The sequence below is a fragment of the Cyclopterus lumpus genome, chromosome 13 (assembly GCF_009769545.1).
Source record: "Cyclopterus lumpus isolate fCycLum1 chromosome 13, fCycLum1.pri, whole genome shotgun sequence".
NCBI lineage: Eukaryota > Metazoa > Chordata > Actinopteri > Perciformes > Cyclopteridae > Cyclopterus > Cyclopterus lumpus.
The window spans coordinates 8,132,525-8,153,374 of record NC_046978.1 but is presented as its reverse complement, the minus strand read 5'-3'; the positions used below and the strand labels follow the sequence as shown (position 1 = coordinate 8,153,374).

Below are 20,850 nucleotides of genomic sequence, written 5' to 3'. Positions count from 1 at the left end.
GAGATTTTCTGTTCTTCCTGTCGGTGTGACGTAATTGACAGCAAGCCGAGTGCAGTTGATGAGAAAATAGTCAACTTGGACAAAGTGGAATCCCATTTCAACGGGGGAACTCCCGACTAAACCAAGCCTCAATGTTTGATGTGATGGACCATCTACCTCTGGCAAAGTCCACATTTGTGGCAGTTATTTTTCATACGAGCCAATGGCTCCTCTGAAGGAGGAAGCTGACTGCGTGCAACACTACGATTATACATTCTGAACTAGAGCTAAAAACCATAAGTCAATGAATCGGTTGGTTGATTGACAGTATTAAGCCACTTCTTTTTCATTGGACAAAAAAAAAAAATTTGCTGATGTTCTATTGACCAAATTTATCAACTAATAGAAAAAGATTATCTACTGGTTTAATCAATAATAAATGAGTTGTTGGGCCTGGGGACTTAATTAAATAATACAAAACATAATTAACAGAAGAATTCAAAAAATTGTAATCATTGCAGCCCTAATATGTGATTTGTAGATGTGATGTGAAGATAAAATCATGTCGCTCATCAGGGAGACCATCACGCTGAAAACAAAGTCCTTAAATGTTCTTTTTGACACTCACAGCCAGCGAGCCCATTAAAATAAAAACTTTTACAGGTTCATTCAAAGCGATCGGCGCATTAACGCCAGTGTTTAGCAACATGCACAGTGTCGTTACTTTGCAGACACAGATGCAGCTGCTCGATGTGGAGCGGCTCTAATGAAATGCCGTTCCACATTAACAGGATTGAGCGAACCTACAGATTTCTGCCTGCTCTCACCGGCCTGAGTGGCAGTCGGTTTAATGCATACGAGCAGGAACCGGACGAAGTAGCTTCCTAGAATATACACACAACCAGCCAGACACGAGTGAAACCGACATCCGTACACACAAGATGACCAGCACGTATTGTGCCTTGGGGTGGTGGAACATGGCGGCGTGGCAACAGTGTTACAGTTGCACAATGGCCAAGTAGAAGCTGCTTTTCAAGGTCTTTATGTCGCCCTGGGCGATATCTAGAGGAACCTGTAACGTCACTTTCCATTTCTAATTACAGGTTTAGCTCTCATCTCACCCAAGTCATCTGGATTGAACTTAATGTATTTCGTCTTTGCCTGCAGTCATTTTGTTGTCACTGGGCTTTAGGGCTTTGGATCAAGCCCCATGTAGCTCATATTTTGGTCGGATTGCTGCCAAATACCAACCAGGAAACTGTGGTCTGTCAAACACATAGTATATGTGGTGGCCTACAGCGCACACTGTTAGTAAGTGGTTGCATTCCCCAACATAAACCACCAGCTAAAATCTCCGTGCTGAATGTGGGTTTGCTCATGTCGGATGAAGCAGGTCTCATTGAGAGCAGACAATAAGCTGCATGCTAATTAACAGGCCCCATGTTTTCAATCAATTCTGTTTCACTCGGAACAAACTCTGTGGCATAGCGCTCGGTTATGGCTCCGGCTGTGCATCTTCCATTTGTATCCAGCTGGAAAACTACAGTCTAAATGGACAAACTTTTTTTTTAAAAAGGTATGACAATATCTGAGCTGAGAGCTCCGAGATGTAAACAGCAGGCCGGTGTTCGTACGGATAGAGAGTCCATATGGGAGTCTGCTGCACGACCGGCTCTGTTTATGTGCTCACTCACGTTTGTTGAGACAACAGGACCAACTGGTCAAGATCTCGCCGGTTGCTGCTTCACGTGACGGACTGCAATGTTCGAGCTAGAGACCAGTTTGCTCAAATAATATTTATAATTTCTGGCAGATAACCTACCACGAGGAGACCGCACAGCCTGCTTTCTTGCTGCTGCATGTCAGTCCTGCTCACACCAAAATGTATGAAGTTGAAACACATCCTGCCATTTCATTTTCCCCAATAGCATAACAGCCCACTTTAAAACAGCGTGAATTCACTCGGACCCTCCTGGGGTGACTGGAACAAGATCCTGATTAATGATCTTCACAATATTTTTACTGAATCCCTGTAAGTGCAATGCTGCTAAGACATGCATGAAGTACACCACAATGAATGTACTGAGCAAAAACAAACAAACCAAAGCATTTCACCAAGTTACCATTAATAACTAAATGCATAGTTTGCTGGCATTTTCCCTATCAAAGAACTAGATGAGACTAAAAATCCAATTCAGGCATTACAGGCCACTAGACAGGTGTTGACCAGGGGTCTCCTAATCACACATGTATCATCAAATGATGTTCCACTGCTGTATCACTGTTTGTCAGTGTTTGGCAAAATTACTGCAAAGCATCCTTTGTGCAACAGAGCTGTAATTTGATATTTTCATTGCCGTCTTGTCACCTGCCAACAAAGTTTTGTTTGATTCGATCTGCGCAACCACTCTACATTGTTTGAGTATTGATTCACTCGCATCCCGGAGGAAAAACAGAGTGTTTCATGAAACCTTGCATCGCACAAGCAAGTCTTTACTGTCGAGCTAGAAGAGCCCTGTGAGTGAAGAGAAATGCCAAGGCAAGATTCACTTTGAGACATCTTGTGTGAAACGTGGACATTTTGACCTGTGGGTGGCGAAAACAAAAGCCGAGAAGTCTCTGAAAATCTATATGGTTCACCTTATATCAATACCAAACATATCAGGAGTAATCATCAGGAGACCAAGAATATCCACACCTTTCGTCAATCTGGCCAGGAGTTGTCCTACTGTATAATTACCAGTCACGATCATTTTACATGGAGTTGTGTCGTGACACTGTGTTCAGCTTTTTGTTGATTAATCCTTTTGTCTCGGGCCAGAAATTAATCTGGGAACCAATTCTGCTACATGATCTTTTTCCCAGAGGGATACAATGTTCACTTGTGAGCCCTCCAGAGCAGTCTGGGTGGTCCAGCCAAGTGAGTAGTAAATGGACTGGCCTGGACTGGTTCAGACCAGATTGGACACTTTCTTTTTTCCCCTACAACGCATTTCACTCCTGTGAAGTGACCAATCTCCTTCCATTTTTAATGAGCTCACAAACAGCCTGAATTGCCTTACTGTTTCCACAGGGAGATTCGGTCAGCAAACACACAAAGAAAAACACACACACACACACACACACACACATACACAAAACACCGAGGCCTACATGGAATAATTGTGGAAAATGAAAACAAAAAAGGGACATGGTGCTTAAATAATTGATTTTCTTCCACAGTCCATTCCATAAGCCAATAACCACTAATTGCTCTTCCAAACATGAACAGTTGGCTCGTAATGACTCCATGTCTTTCACACAGTCAATTTTTCCTTATGTCTCTACAACGGCAGCTCATCTTGGGCTTCAACCCTGTAATGAATTCACAGCGCAGCGCCACTCCCTTCTTCAGATCTCAATGATTGGGTAAAGTAATTGCCCAGGATTGCTCAGGGTCCACTGAGCCATTAGGAGCCCACCCACCTGGCCCCTTAGCAACACAGATCTGCAGCCTGAAGATGATTTCTTGTTTTAATCAAATTTCAATCAGAGTTGCATTCATTATGAGGGGATCTATTTTCTACAGCTGTATCCATCCTCGAGAGCTACATAGCCCTTTTTACTTGGAGTGGACGGTTCGTGGACAAAAAACAGGAGCAATCAACATTATGTGTGAGGGACAAAAAGCTGACTGTTATACATATCTTAACCTTTAAACCCATCCACCCGTTTGCAGATTGTTTTGTCTGACACAAACCTCTTAGCACAATTACTGGACAGCAGGAAAAAAAAAAAGACATGTTGCAGATATAGACCAGCTTAAATCCACAGCCTATTTTCCTAATTGGGAAACCCCCTAAGGCACTCTATACTTCTAAACGTCTGTGTCTCCTTTCACTGCATCTTCTGGGGAAACCTAACATCTATAGGTTAAATTAATGTATTAATTCCAAACAGCTGCTAAATTGCTGCAGTGTTGTGTTCATTTGGGCCATGATGAGCAGCACAGATGACAGCTTCAGAGGAGGGACAAATTAAGCAGACATCCCAGTCAATAGGTTGCCTGCTGATGCAAGAGCTCCTTAGTGTCCATGTCTGGCTGCAGAAGTTTTACTAACATCCACAGATTTAGTAAAGATGATAACTTTGTGGTTCTCTTTTCCACACTATACACACCAAAAACAAATTGGGATGAAGATTTGGATATCAAATGAATATGTATTTTCCTACTGTCTCTGTTTTCCCTTCCCCTGAATGTTGTAACTAGATATTCCAGCGACTCTTTGCGTTACCCAGTGGTTTAATGTTTAACATCATGTCATCTCCCTCATTCCAAAGCAGTTTATGAACTCATCATAATAGTGACAACACTGAATTGTTTGGTTGTAAAGAGAATTTGGAACGTGGCTCCTTTAAGGATCGTGAAGTCACAAAAGGGGGTAAGCAGTCGTTTGAGCGGGGACTTTATCAACGGTAATGGCCCATATTGAAATAAATCTCTGGAGCAGGAGTGTATATTGATGCTTAACAAGCCCTATCAAGAGACGGCTTTGCATATATTGAGCAGCATTGTGGGAGCTGATGAGGCGCCGCTCCAGTACTCCGAAAGAACACCGTTGACATTCCACTACTGCTCCCAAACCCACACGGATCCACAGACTGAAAATACTTCCTCCGCATCACCTGGAATAGCTACATGGATTTCCCTCCCACGCCCCTATAACCTGCTAATAATTAATATCATCTCAAAAGCGAGGCTACTTCCAAGTATCCCCATAAAAGCCTATCAGCCCCATGTATCAGCATGCTAATGGTTTGTTTGAAGTGGATTTCTGGAGTGTCACTGCCTTTCAGGCCCTCCTCCAGCGCTCGCTCTCACCCAACTTGATTGACAACGACGCTTGTGGCGGCCCGGGGCAGAGGGCAGGAATCACTTCTAGTGAGCGCTGGGATCAAAAGAGCAGCCCTTGTACGGCTGGCACGGGGGGGAACCACCACTGCAAGGAGGGTTTGACTTCAGAAGCAGCACCATTTTTTTTGTTCCCACCATGAGCAGGAGCACATCGGTGGTTCAGGGGCAGCCGGACACCAACGCCTGAGCCCCAGCCCCCCCAGTCAGCCTTGATCTACAATTACCACCCGCCACTTGCCATTCCATTGAAGCAAAAAGGCTGTTTGATGCATAAAAGGGATAAATGGGTAAATAATTACATTTTTAAAATCAAGCTGAAATAATCTCTGCAGCGATAAGACAGAGGGGAGTTTCAACTGGAAGAGAGGTCCGCTCATTTGGAAGGAAAAATAAAACGATCCACAGACCCCCCTGTGTGATAACAAGCCTCAACTATACTGAGATGCTTAACGTTGAAGTGCCTCTGGACTAGGGTTGCAAAGGGCCGGAAAGTTTCCTCGGGAATTTTGGGAATTAAAAAAAAAAAAAAAAAATGTGCCTACGTTTTTTTGCAAGAGCATATAACAGGGAACTTAAATGTAGTTGAGAACAAGACTATGCGTGCCTAGCTCAGCTGGACCCTGAATGCAGCTGGTTGGGAACATTGTCTGCCAGAAACATAAACATAAAACGTTCTGTTGTTTTTGAACGTCTTTGTCGTCAGTGTTGTAAGAACGTTTCAGCCCTTTGCCTGGCAAGTGTGAGAGCGCCGAGTTGAGTAGAGGCCAAGAGTGGTATTGCAGACAGATAGAGATTTCAATTACAGCTCGCAACATATTGAACAAAATAAGAGTTCATTTTAGTTCAAAATTTTTATTTTAAAATGTGTGAACTATGAACTGAACTAGTTCATGTAGAAAGTGAACTTTCCCAACACTGTTTGTCCTTACCTAGCATATTGATTACTTGTTAAACTGAAGCCATGTTCATTTTAATACCAAGTTTATTTGTATACAGTAGACTAACTTTCTACAGCAGTGAGGAGGACGTTGATGAGGTCCAGGAAGAAAGCATTTGGAACTGAAAGGATTCAGGGAAAAACACACACAAAAAAATTTGGGTTGGGGGTGGTGATCATAGGGAATACACCTTTTTTATTCAACGTTCATGTTTTTGTTGTTCGATGGAAGAATAAAGTTCTACTCACAAAATGTCAAAAATGTCATTTTTAAAAGTTGTATTATAAATGTTTGCATGAATGTCTGCTTATGACAAGGTACATACAGTTAAATTACCCAAAAATCCCGTTAATTCCCGTGGAAAGTTTCCAACTTTGAATATTCCCGGAATTTTGCAACCCTACTCTGGACCAATAAACCACATAACAGTATTTCGGTTGAATCATGCAAACACAGATGGAATACATGCCGTAAAAGAAGGACAAGAAAAATGTATTCTGCACGAACAAAGAAGGACTGAGACATACTACTTTTTACTTTCTGTTGAACATGGAATCCGGTCACAGAGTACGATATCAAAGCAGATGATGAACAATGCATGACAAACATATTGCATCCTGAAGCCAAACTGCATAAGACATTACAAAAAAAAGACCACAAAAAACAACTAAAAACTCAAACACTGGGATGGAGTGGGGCAATATCTATGGTCTTGATTAGCTGTAAAAATGTGCAATCTGCGCAAATAAAACAACAATGTGAACAAAATAAATGCTACACTCTGGATAAAAGCGTCAGCTAAATGACATGTAATGTAATGTAATGATACACTACCTATGATTCGGCATCCTCTCATGTTCACCTACAAGTGTCAGTGAAATATCTGAACGTTTTTTTAAAAAAAAGTAAGTTTTGCAGTATTTCCAAACATTCTAATTTGCAGCAGATCTCAGCATGATTGGTCGATGTTGACAACACCGTGGGGAGCCTGGTCTTTGGAGGGAGCTGAGAAGTTGTACAGAGGAAAGTGAGGGGGTGGTAAAGAGGATTACGAGGGGCCAGCGACGAGGGGACCATTGTTTGAGCCTGAGAAAGTGTGCAGGAAGAGTGGCACACTGGAAACAAACTCGAAAACTCTGGCCTCCCTGATGAATAACAGGAAACTGTTGGATACAGGTCCTTATGATCACTGAAATGAATTTCCTGTTCACATCTCCATCTTATGAAGATTGGCAATCAACTAAATGTGTTGAGCATAAAATATATGCTTATCATGGGGGCAATGCAGTATGCGTCTGTTTAGCATCATTTTGATCAAAGTGATTGCCTGCTGGAGTATTCCCATTGTTCAGCGGCTGCGGTGATGACAGAGTGCTGCTCATCTGGGAAACTGCTGGACAGGAGGATGTTGCCGAGAGTCAAAAAACCTCCATGTCTGTGAATGCAATTATAATAAAGACCTTGAGCTGGGGCCATGAACGAGGAATGAGCTGGCATCAAAGCACTGCAAATTCTGTTGTTATTACACATTAATAAAAAGGCCCTTAAAACATATATTTCACAACCAGATTATTACTAGAAACATCAAGGTAGATGACCACACTCGCACACCTTTCTGCCAAAGATTACGGTTTTGATTATTTCACACGAGATATTTCTGTTTGTTCTGTTCTTTTTTTAGCTCTTCTTACTGGTTTTGAAGTGGGCTGGGGCGGGAAAACATCAAAGCACCGATTTGATTAAAAATGAGATGACAGTTGTGGAGATGTTTGCTTATGTTGCCGGGCCATAGTCAATGAAACATGTTCAAATGTCCGACTGTCTGAGGACGTTCTTTACTCCAAACTTTAACTTGATAGTTTCATATTAAGCAATCATTATTTATGGTGATTAATACTACTTTGGAACCAAGTTTTCAGGGGCATTGAAGATTCAAGCTTTGGAAGCTTTTTACACCTCTGCAGAAACAAAACATCCACATGTTTAAAGACCACTGAGGAGAGACTTATCATCAGGAGAAAAGAAAAAACAAACATGTCATAAATAGAGAGAGAAAGCTGACCCAGTTTGCTCTTCCTGCTCTCCTTTATGTTGGGAGGAAGAGGACACTGCCACGGGGGGTAAAAAAAAAACATAGCGAAACAGTGCGAGCGCACAAGTGTGCGTCCAAGCCCATCAGCTTGATAATAAATCTCCAAAGTGGTCCTGTCCGCACTTAAGTGTCAGCTCCGACTCCGGATCACAGACTCTGACCATTAAACTTTAAGTACATGTACTTTCCAGAATGGCACCACAGACTAGCGAACTCCTATTAGGTAGTTTTGACTCTCCTAAGAAAAAAAATATTGAAGCTACATTACATCCATTTGAAATGGCAAAAGGAAACGGCTGCAATTGAACATTGTTGACTAAGCCAGCATAATGCAGTAATTATGTCAGTCTTCATGCTGGCATCCTGCTCCAGCAGCTCACACTCCACCACTGGCGAGAGCGGGCCCAGGATCGTGGATGAAGCCTCGCTCTGGTTTCTTGTCTGTAAACTTAATGCCAAGTATGACAACTGTATTAATCACTAAATCCCCCAAACCACCAGCATATTTCCCTCTGGCATTTATATAACCGGACCGTAACTCAAACCCATGTCCATTATTCAGATAAATAAGTGTGATCTGGAACTGTATTATCTGGTTTGCATAATGAGCAGTGTTACTGTAACAGCTGCAAAAAAATTCTGAATTTACTTTCCCAATCCCAGCCCGGTGATATCAAAGCAGAGTCTGAATGAACATCAAAAGCATGGTAATCTGAGGAGTTTTACATGGAAATTTATGACACACAATGGCTGCAATTCGAAGATCAAAGATGGTGCGGATCATTGAAAATGCACCATTTCCATCCTTCTTCTCATTGCCGTCTTTCAGCTAAAAAGGAAAAAAACAAAAAAAGGTGGAGGGATGCCTCGGACTCTTGTGGCTTATTCTGACGTCCTGTGGGAGATACCGTGAAGCAGGAACCATCAATGAAGAAGCAGCCCGATTAAAAGATGATTCTTGGAGAGCAGGATTGGCTTTCAAGGCCAAAATAACTCCAGGGTCTTTTAACGGAAGGAAAGCGGAAGGGATAAATGAGGATAAAAATTTTAAAAAAGACTCAGGAGGCCGTAAAAGCGAGACATAAGAACTAACTGAGCCACGGTAAAATCAGACTAGGTCACACCTGACTCTTAATGAATGAATATTAGACTCAATATAAGCAACACTTGCTCCATTTCCTCAAGGTTCCCGCACTACTGACACCAGCAGACTCGTGTTCAAAGTGGTCACACTTGAGAAACCCCAGTGTGTTATTACCCATATTCCAGGGCAGTGTGTGGCACACCCAAAGACTGGCAACTATCGGTTAACCCTGTCCAAAAACTCTGCTTTCCGCAGAAATATTCTGAGCTTTGGAGGCAATGCCAGGTTTTTAACTTTGAGAACGGATGAAGGAAGAATATGTTAAAATGAGGCCTAGAAAGCACTCAGTCCCACCTTCTACTTCCAAAGCGTTATACATTGTTCTGTACTTCAAACTGTCCCGTCCTTCAGCCCTGCCTCGTTGGAATGCCTTCAAAAAGAGGAGAAAAAAAGACTATCAATAATAATAATAGCCTGTTCGCGCGACTGATGTCAAATGCTGCTTTCATATTTTGTGATTACGCTCTGATGCCAGTAATTAGAGCGCATAATTACAGTATGAGCATATCTCAACCCCACTGGTGGATTCCTAGCCAGATTTTCTTTCTACCACCAAAGCAAAGTTAAGAGGATTCCTCGCACTCACTCAGCCTCTCAAGCTTAAAGAAATCCCAATGAGGGAACCAAGTTTCATAAAGCACCTGTGAGAATTATAGCAGCCTTGCAGAAAGTTCAAGCTATTTTTTGTCTTCTTCCTCTTTTCAAAACGTATCTTTGCACACGGTTTCTATCTGCAGTTCATCTCGACTGCTCAGACATCGAACACCTGGAGCAACAAAGCGTTGTGGGGAAGCGATGAAGTGATGGAGATGCCTTTGTCTCTCAAGGGCTTTGGCCACACAGCAGAACTCGGCAGACAGGAGAGAAATGATTCCACATGTCGGGCTTCTCAGCTGTAGCGAGCTCTTCTTTGCACTCTTGAGAAAGAGGCATGGATCAAAAACAGGGCCTCCTGGTTTGGATCTCAACTTTTATCTTTCGAGTCTGGCTTCATTCATACCGGAAAAATCGCAACACCAATTCCGTAGTTTTATTCTCACCCTTTTAAAAACATAGTACATACCTCCAGCTCTTCCTGCAAACCATAATTATATGATGGATTAAAGAAAGAAGGGGAAAAGGTATAGGACTTGGCACAAAGACATTCCTGACATGAAACCTTCATCGGGCCTTTCTTTTTGCTTCAGTTCATCAGCTTTGTATGCGTCTATGGGGGACTATGTGCACACAGACACTTGGCTATTGATGCGGGTATACTTAATGATCCCGCATAGTTTATAGTCCACCTTTAGAGAAAGCCGGCTTACCGACCACAGCACACAAACCGGGGTTGTCGGAACTGAAGAGCACACCTGCTGCCTCCAAAACCAGCACAGTTGTCAAATGAGCAGGTGGCGAGTGACATACTGTGGAGCAGAGGGAGGGTTGGGTATCAACCCACCTTGCTAAGCTCGCACGGTCTCCGGACTCAATGTAACACCCGACAGGCTACAAGTCACATCAGCAGGGTCTCACTTTAAAGCTTGTTCGCTTTCTAACAGTTCATTTCCTTCAGAGGAGGAAACCATAAAGCCTTTGTGTTAAGTCCTGTTCAGGTCTTGGACAACGAGAAAAACCTTATAGATTGATCTCCCTGTGATGGCAATATTTTGGATATTACTAATTATTTCATTTAGGAAATCAAAATGTACATAGTTACAAACACTGAATGTGTGTGCCCGAGCAGCAATGTGACATTATATTTTCATATCCTCGGGGGAATGGTTCTTAAGCTTTAACCTACAAAGAAACAAAGCAGGTAGTGTGTGCTAGTTAATATCACATCTCTTTTATCTTTTTACAAGCTTTATTTATTTATTTTTTTTCAAAAAAGGTAGTCACATGGAATGAAAGGAATAAAACTGGAGGTCATTATGGAATTCGTAAAAAGTGTGGGTGTAAACTGAAAATATATATTGTTATTTCCCTTCAGTGAGGTTGTTAGAAGAAATTCAGAAATCAAATGCTATTGTAAAAGCTATTGTAAAATGTATGCATCAGTCAGTCATAAACCTGATTTTTAATAGAAATAAATATCCACACATATAATTTGATGTCACTCAATATCAGTATAGTAAATCAACTTATGACTAAAATAACCAGATGGGAACATCTGCTTTGGCTAATCCAGAAAATCAAATACCATACAAATTAAGTTATTTCAGTTATGCAGTCCCTCCCCCACCCTTATGTGCAACCTGACCTATAAAGTCCAACACAAACGGAGACGTTACACAGAGCGCTAAAGTGATGCCTGGCTTTATGCAACGTTGAACCTGAGGTAACGACCGTTTCTAATATGACTATCAGGCATTGAGCAAAGTAGCACACTGGATTAAAAGCACAACACGCTCAGATGAAGTCAACATCTGTAGCTTAATCAAATTCCATCAGGCTGTGGGGGAAAACAATGTACAGCATTGAATTCTATAATGTGAGGTCGCATTCCAAATAATCTGCCCCAGATAAGAGCGTTTGGTCATCTCCTCGGCTGCCCTTTGAGAAAAGAGCACCGAGCATCGTGCGTCTCAACACCCGAGTGAACAATACACAGGACTAGAAAGACGCCGGCCACAACTCTGCGTGACAGTAATCTCTCTTTGAGGCCCCGGCGTCTCTAATTGCCTGGACACTTGTGTCCGAGGGCCGCTTTCGTTCCACAGTGAAAAGATGAGACCTCTCGTGCTCCTTACAACAGGCTTAAGCTGAAAAACCCTTTCATTCAACATGGCCGTGAGATCGGCGGTCCGTGCAAACAGATTGGGTAAAAGAAATTTGAAGAAAAAAAAAACCTAATCAAAACAGCGATTAGCCCACAACACAGGGGCAGAGCTATGCCAGAGAGCAGCCTCAGCAGGGGGTCTGCTCACTCAACAACTTCAAGTGTGTGATGATTTGTGTGATGCTTGACCGACGAACACACTCCTTATTGTAACTACACAAGCTGGAATATGTGTGGAATGCGTGCGGCTGTGTTTTTATTGAAGAAAGACATGTCAGAAGACAGGAAAACAGATCTACCCGCTAGCATACTGTCCAAGGCTACTTCTCCACTCTCACTCAGATAATCAGCACCTCCCATGACACCCTGGCTTCCTGTCATGGTTTATGTTGCACAGCCTTTCATTGAGTCTCCCCTCCAACTCCTCCCCGTTACAGCCAGCAACATTGCCAACAGCTCCATACGGATGGCCATCAGTGAATCTTCTGGCCTGTTGCTCTGGTATGTTACACAGACTCTGTGTGTTTCTCCGCAGCAAGGTCAAGTTCGGTACTTGTTTACTTTACTTGCTGCAGTGAACAAACAAGCCAGACTTTAACACTCACTACATCCTGTAGAACTACTGTAAAAAAGGGTTTTGTGGAGAGCGATTTTAGAACGCAGCCTTAAAGTATAGTAAGTATGTAAAACAATCACCAATTGATATTTCTCGACAAACATGGATCCAATGACAAGGTGTAATGTGAATGGTACAGCTTGAAATGACAAACCCGTAGACACACCCCCAGCTCAGAGCTTATCTTAACGGTTTTGTTTCACTCCCGTGGCTCTTATCAGTGATGTTGGAAAATTGAAAAAGCCAAGTGATACACAAAGAAGGCAACTAGCTGGTGATCACGGTGGAGAATTTAGCAGCGAAAGAGAAATCGGTGGAGAACAAAACAGAGTTTTAAACATTGTTTGCTTAGTTCACCTCATCAAGATTATGTAGTTAACTCTCAAGTTCAGCAGGTTTAAGTATTCCAACAAAGTTTGCAACACACCTGGCTGCAGACTGTTTTGAATGTTTAAAAATAAAAATACATTAAATGATCCAAATTCAAGAATGCCTATTTGTGTGCAACCTGCTGGAGGAGCAGGGGATGGGTGCGCCTGGAAATGGTTCCAAAAGACTGGTTACTATGAAATATAAATGAGAAAACTACAGGCCATGACTCCATTCTCCAGCCAGACTCCCCTCAATCTCTCTCTACTTTTACTTCACGCAACATGCAAACTTCAGCAAGGACAGCATTTAAATTAGCTACACAGCTCGAGTCTCGTTGAGTTGCTGAGCTCCGACCAAAAGGACTTTTGAGGATGCTTACCTATACATTCTTGGTTCTTTCAGCAACTGTTAAAACCCACAAACTTGCTACCATGCCAAGCCCTGAAAACTGAGAGCGACTTGGATATTATGGAAGCGGTCTGTGACCTTTCAGACATGATATAGCCTCAGCTGGCTCGCTGTCCAGTGGGAGATTAAAAGCTTACTGGAAATGTGGCATCTGCCTCGGAGCAGAGTGCGGATCAGGCAACAGTTAGAACCAACTGATCTGAATTAAGTAAAATAAGCACTGTGTTTACATGTACATTTACACCTTGAAACAGCAAAAGAAAAGAGGGGAAAAAAAGAGTACATATGAATAAACAAGATCAAATTAAAAGAAGGGACTTGGCCTGATCTCCCAGTAGAGTCTTGGTGGAAGTTTAAAAGTGCTATTCTGGTTTTTAATATTGTTCAGTTTCTTTTGGTTCTCAGGACCACCTTCAGTCTGCCTGTTGCTGAGTGACTGACTGGGCTGCATGCTGACAGGTTGTCATAGAGTGTGACAGACGAGACTTGGCATTTTTCAAATACGATCCAGTTCTACTGTCAATACTTCATTATAGGAATAGCTCAACATTTTTGGGAAATATGCTTGTTTACTTTCTTGTCTGATACTGAAGATACAGCTTTAGAAATCCCCACAGTCTTGCTTATTACAAGGCTTATTATGGGTTGAACCCCCCACCCCCCAATGAAAGCCAGATGATCTTCATCCATATACAGTATACCGTGATAAATGTTTAGGCATTTGGAAAATAAAATAAAAATCTCAAAGTTGTCTCACAAATCAATCCACAAAATGTAACTCCCACGATGCGATTACAGTGGCACTAAATAAGACACACTGCATTGCAAATTAAAACTATCCATCATAGAAGATGTGGGAGCCTTTTCTCCACAGAAATACTCTGAGCTTGAGGGAGGAACTCTACCCTCACATCCCAGCACAGCAGCTAATGTACACCAGTGGTTCCCAGTAGGGATGGTAGGCTCTAAGCACCTCACGATTCGATTCCAATTCAGGAGGGCTTCGATGTGATTATAAAATGATTATCGATTTGTCTTTATGCATAAAAATTCATGATTGAAAATGATGTACTTTTTTCCCTCAGTGTGACCATCTGCTATTTTTTAAAAACACAAAATATTTGTAATGATTCGTAATTTAAAAAAAAAAAAAAAATGAATCGACTTCCATTCTCTTTTATGAATTCAATATTAGTAACAAATAGAAGAGATGTCAAATTCCAAACATTGCAATGAGAACCAACAAGAAAATAAATAAATTGTTAGTAATAACTGCAGTTATTCACAAATAAACAATATAGACTTCACTTCAAACAAATCCCCATTAAAGACAATGAGTAGTCAGTGCCAGCTCTCATACAAAAATATCACTTTCTGGAACATGTGGTAAAAGTGCACCGTGAATAATTGAGCGGGGCACGCTGACATCACACCACTTTGGAATACAATGCTTCTTTGCCTCCAAAACACCAATATATCTTTTTATTTTTATTTTTTTTAAATAGTTGAGCTAGGCCGCCGTCATTCCACAAATAGGGAATAGCCTATGTTATGAAAGCAGCACTCAAGTCATCTGGATAAAAGTCCCTTCGCTGCATGCACCAGCTAAACAAATGTAGGCAAGACGGCGGGGCTGGTGCCCGTGTGCCACGCTACACGCTGAGACAGTGGGTCTCTTTGTATGGCGAGCTGCAGGACCACTTGCACTTGGATGAAAACACCCCAGTGAGGGGGTCGGGGAGGGTGTATGCTCGTATGCATATACACAATAGTGCTGCCATCCTGGGACCGGGGTGGAGGTCACATGGAAGGGAAGGGGTTATCGTCCAAGGGGAAACTCAGAAATGTTCATACAATGAATACATTTACATCAAATCAACACTGCCACTCACCGATACTATCCTGAAGGAGATCGGTTTCATTCACTGTCAGTAAAAGATGAACATTTTCAGTGATGGACCAACGCGCTGTGTCTTTTTATTTCGCTTAAGAAATATGATCAGTGCTGGGGGGGAAACTGGGCATCACAAAGAGCCAACATTCAATCTAGGAGAGATAACAAAAAGAAGAGGAAAGACAGCTCTGGATGGCAGGATGCCCCTGGGGGGGTGGCGGCTATGCTGTTATTATGTTGGAAGGGGCTGCTGAGCTGCGGTGTGGGGCAATTAGAGACCGGAGGATTGAGAGGGGGAGGGTCTGGGCACAACAACTCGTACGTGACGGGTTCTCAGCTCAGAGGGAAAAAAGGACGAGCAAACCTCCCGGATACGGCCGCAGTAGCATTATAAAAGACAGAAAGAAAGAAACACATGGCGGATGATGGTGGATTTATGAATTGAAGTAACAACCAGCTGCTTTTTTTTTCCATGAAAAGAAGCATGGTCGAGCTGCTTTCCCGCCATCAGTAGATTCCAAAATGAATATCGAGCGATCCCATGTTGAACCTTATGCTGCACTGGTTTGGATGTGCTTGACTGGCAAGTATGCGTCAAATGGACTGGTTCAGGTCAATGTGCGCAAGCGGAGGAATCTGTTCGAGAGATCTCATCGAGAGCTACTGCAGACATTGCGGTGAACACATTAGCCATGTCCATTATCTTTAACGTCACTCCGCTTTGGAAAGTCCTGACTGAAAACCACGAAGTCCAGCTGGAACAGACGGAGACAAAGGGGAAAACTCAATCCCAGAGTATCGTTTTAGGGGTCCGCGGACCGCAGCTGGAGGTCGAAGCCTTACAGCTATTGTGTGTCGTCGTCTGACGGTGAGATAACGGAAGTGAACGAGACACACAGTGCGACTGTTCCCTAAACTTTCACTTGCGGTAACTTGAGCATCCGAACTTCATCCTCTGATGAGATCTCTATTGTGGCCTCTCATAATATTACAGCTCTCCCAATAAAGAGGACATAATGGGCAGAGAAAGAAGATGGTAACACAAGCTTGGGTGGTGTGAGATGTAACAGTTGGCATTGCGAAGTATCTCGAGTCCTCTCAAACACACCGTTTCCATGCCCTCTGGTCCTGAACGGCTTCAGTGGAGCGAGTGTCTGCCCACATTCTTGACATACACTCTTGTCAAACATGGCGCTCGGCAACAAGGCCTCACAGGTGCAGGGCAATGGAGACACGTTAAATGGAGGCACTGCAACCAGCCTTGCACACTTCCAGCCGGAGTAACCGCTTCTACAAGGTCAGCGTCCTCTAAACCCAATAGAATGTATAAATGGTGGCAATTGCAAAAACAAGGCATTTCAATATTACGTGTGTTTATATATTACACCGTTGTTGTCCAAGGTGCATATAACGATGCCGCTGAAGTGATCTATATTTCACGACCAGTGAAACAAAACAAATAAGCATGAAAAAAAATTATATACTGTGTGTGTATATGAAAACTGCAGCGCCCAGCCCATTTATATATTTATATATATATATATATATATATATATATATATAAAAATTACATATTAAGGTGTCTTCATTTCATTTGCTATGAAATGAAGACACCTTAATATGTAATTTGAACAGTCGGAGGTATTATCTAGTTTGGTATTATGCCAACACGCAGAACTTCCTTTGAGGGGAGTAAAAATGCCCTTATTGTGGTCATGAACCAGCATATTGTACATTAAACCAGACAACACATGCATCACAATTTAGTTTGGCAATTAGAAACTTGAAATCAATAAAATCGGTATTGATGTTATGGAAAAGATATTCTAAATGAAAAGTAAATAGAATCAAATACTGATTACACGTTTCGGGGAGGGGGTAATTCATCTTTAAATGTAATTAACCAACATGAAACTTTAGGTTAAGTGTTCTTTATCATTAGTCATTTTATCTGTCAGGGTCAAACGCCTTGAAGGAAGGATTATCTTATTTCCCCATTGAGTCCCACAGCCAACTTCAGATTAGGCTACTTAGAGCCTCTGTACTTTGATCAGTTAGGAATCTAAAAGAGAGCGCCGCTGTTTCAGGTTCACAGCTTCATGTGAACACAGTGCCTACTGTGTAACAATACATCAATCTGGATCGATATATAGATTAAATATTATCGAGGTAAAGCAAACGATACCCATCATCAAGATATGGACGTCTGCGTCACCTTTAACTTCCAAGCACAACTCCTTCCCACAGAGCACAGTAATACAATGGTCAAATCATATTCTAGTTGCTTTTTGGGAGTTGATATATGTAACGCAGTGTCTTAAAATGGACAAATGATATCGTCTCAAATCCCTGAATTGAATCAAAATTGTATCACTGCAGATTCTGGAATAAACAAAATATTGTATCCATATAATACTGTATCGTGAAGAGGCACCTTAACTACCAACCTGGTGATCTTAAAGACCTCAGTTTGATATCTCGCTGACTTCTACTCCCACGGGCTGCAGCACAGGCATGCCGAGCAAAGACTGGTGACGAACACATCCTCTCCGAATCCTACAATTACATTTCTGAAGCTCTCAATTACAGATGTTCCACATCACAGAAACCTCAAAAAGGTCACATTCTGTAGATGTTATTAACCCACACTGTGCGAGTGAAACATCTGACAGTACAGGCCCACAGAAACAAAAAGCAACATGGACCGATCAAGAAGAGGGAATTGCCACTTGTGGATAAAACAGTCAGAGTTGTTTTTCAAGCCACTTCTGCTGTCACAATGCAAGGAGCGACAATGGGCTGGGTGCTGCAGTTTTCCTCAGATCAGTGACCTATTGATGGACGACGGCCCCAGCCCCTTTCTGAATCCCCTTGCACCTTCAGCCCCTTGGCTGTGGGCCGAGCAAGCGGCCGTCCTGCCTTTGGGGGGCCGCTACCGAGCAGAACCGCCGACCAGGAGTCCTCAAACAAGAGGCCTTTCTCTCCCCGGGATGTGATCCTCCCCCCTCAGACTCCTGCAGGAGCAGCTCTGGCAGGGTCCCACTTTGGTCAAGTTGGGTTTTCAAGTCGCGTTGGCTGAGGCTTTAATTGATTTAGATAGAACTCTCTCTCCCTCCTGCTGCACAAGTCCATGTAAGGCATTGCCAGTGAGCCAAGATTGCCAGACAGCTGCGCCGACCCTGGACAACAAGCAGACGTCCACTCGCTGAGAACATGCTATTCAAGGACTCCCCGTAGACAAACACTCGTGGATATCCTCCGTGCTGTTCAGAAGCCTGGTTCTGATTGAGCGGTCTGCCTGGCTTTAAGAGTGACAACACCTTCAGAACAGAAAACATAAACTAAGAAAGACTACCAACATGATCCACTCTTATTAAGCAGTCTAACTGACCCACGTGTCAGACATGCACATGAGGAAATAAACTCAATTAAATCCTGTAGTCTATTTATGTGGTCTATAAAACCTTCAGAGAACTACACAAATAATGTCACCCTTTTCCCCGAGGACAGATTAATAAAGATTGCCCTTTACTTAAGTCAACAACACTAGACTTTCAATCAAGAATAGTATCCCATTTTGAATAAATACACACTTTCTGGAACAAGAAGAATACAAATAAAGAGGAGGACAGCCTCCAGTGCGATATAGCCAAGTCAGTACAGAGCAGAGGGCTGGAGCTACAGTCGGAGATTATCAGGTGGAGAGGTGATGATCTGAAAGAGAAAGTGCACCTTTCAGGGGATGAGCTTGGCTTGCACCAAGTCAAATAGAGCCCTGAGAGGAGAGGTGCACTTAGTCTCTGCAGGTCAGCAACATCAACAGGGCCCTCCACTGAGTCAACATCATTCACCAATTAGGACACACACACACACACACACACACACGCACACGCACACGCACACGCACACGATGGGCAATTAGGGCTGCAACTGGACAATTATGTTCATATGTTTTGATTTGCCGATTCTTTGTTGTTAGGAAATGGTGACCAGCACATTCCCAACAGCCTAATTCTGATGTATTCACATTGCTTGCTTTAGTCCACCAACAGTCCAACACCAAGTTATTTACTTCCCAATAGTAAATGACAAAGAAATGCACCTAATCATCACATCTAAGAAGCTACAACAAGCACAGATTTGGCATAGCCGTCTACAAAAATGTAAATTGTACACACAATAGGTGCCAATTCATTTTCTGTTGCTTGACTAATTGTTGCAGGTCTATAACTAATCAGTTATGGGGGGGGGGCTGATGCTCACACGCGTGCACTGCTGTGTTACGATGATGAGAGAGAATAGGCCGAGAGGTTGGAGGAAGCCCAGACTGGACCAGAACTGGGGGCCTCTGCAACACACAGATCCACAGAACTGTGCTGCTGTATTCTCATAAGGCCGAGGCAGCCAATAGACCCCCAACAAGAGCATGAACAATGGTTATGGTGATGCCACAGACATTCTCCACCATTCTCCACCAGCAGTTAGAAAAACACAACAATGCTGCACTGTGACGATGGACGTGCTCCGCCCCAGACGCCAACAACACCCCCCCCCCCCCCCGCTCCCCTGCCATCTCTGAGCCTCATTCCCATCTGGACTTCATTATGAGGCGCAACGGAAATCATCATTGGCAATCTGAAATAATTTACAAGACAATGATGCAGCCCGAGTCATGCCTCACCGACACAAAGAGCAGTTGGGGTTGAATTGGCTAAACACGGCGAGTGTGAAAAACATGTATCCGTTCTAACAAATACAGACTGTTCAAGACCAGATGTGGGCTGCTAAAATATTTGAGGCCACTGTGATTTGAAACACGTATTGTACGACATGAGAAAGGTATATTTTCTCCTCCAAGTGGACTCAAGCCGTATCTTAAAAAGCAAAAAGGGATCAAAATCATCGGAACATTTTTTGGCAATTTTGAATTCATAGCAATGCACTTAAATTTGCGAACAAAAATCAGAATTCACTGACATGCATGGCGGATACGATGCAAAAAAAAACCTGACTTTGTTCATGCCTCATATGCACCTACATTAAGATTTAGTGAAAGAGACCTGTGTTGCAGACAGACCACTGGGATTGCCCACCGATGACCTGCAACACACACAAAGTCCTTCCTACCATTTGAAAAGACCTCATGTTTATGCAGCTGCAACTATCACTTACTAACTGGTAAAGGAACTCAACATGTGTTTTGAATATTTTGTATAATTTATATATACAAGATGTTTGAGTGTAATTTTCTGTTTTTGTGGAGCAGTTTTAGCCATGAACAAAGGGAACTGGCTATACTTTTCTTACATATTAAAAAGAGCTATCAAAATATTAGATTAGTCAAATGTATGCAATTTGTTAATATAGTGACAATCTAAAAAACAGAAATTCCATTGTAAAGCTAGACACTACATTTTCTAAATACATATTACAGATATTACATCCAAGCTGCCTCAGGATATGGTATGATAAGACATATAAATATAATTCATAATTGGGACAACAAAGCAAAGGACTGAACGAGAAATATTCCAATCACTGCATTGTTGTATGATAATCAGGGAACCAGAAAAAACTATAAATGAGATGGCAAAAATAAAAAGGCCGTCACTGGGCACATGGATAATGTTATATGCACAAATACCAGTGCTCTGAGATATTTAGCTGAAATAGTATGTGCCAATAACCATACCTTGAACATAAATGTTAGTCAGTGGAGAGACCAAAAGCATATTAAGTCTCTCTTTCCGTT

The 20,850-nt window shown here is 42.4% G+C and overlaps 1 protein-coding gene across 1 annotated transcript in view; it reads right to left on the bottom strand.

Annotated features, from left to right (window-relative positions):
• The window catches only part of nxn (nucleoredoxin), a 51,703-nt gene that overhangs the window by 29,822 nt on the left and 1,031 nt on the right, over positions 1-20,850 (bottom strand). The window lies entirely within an intron of this gene.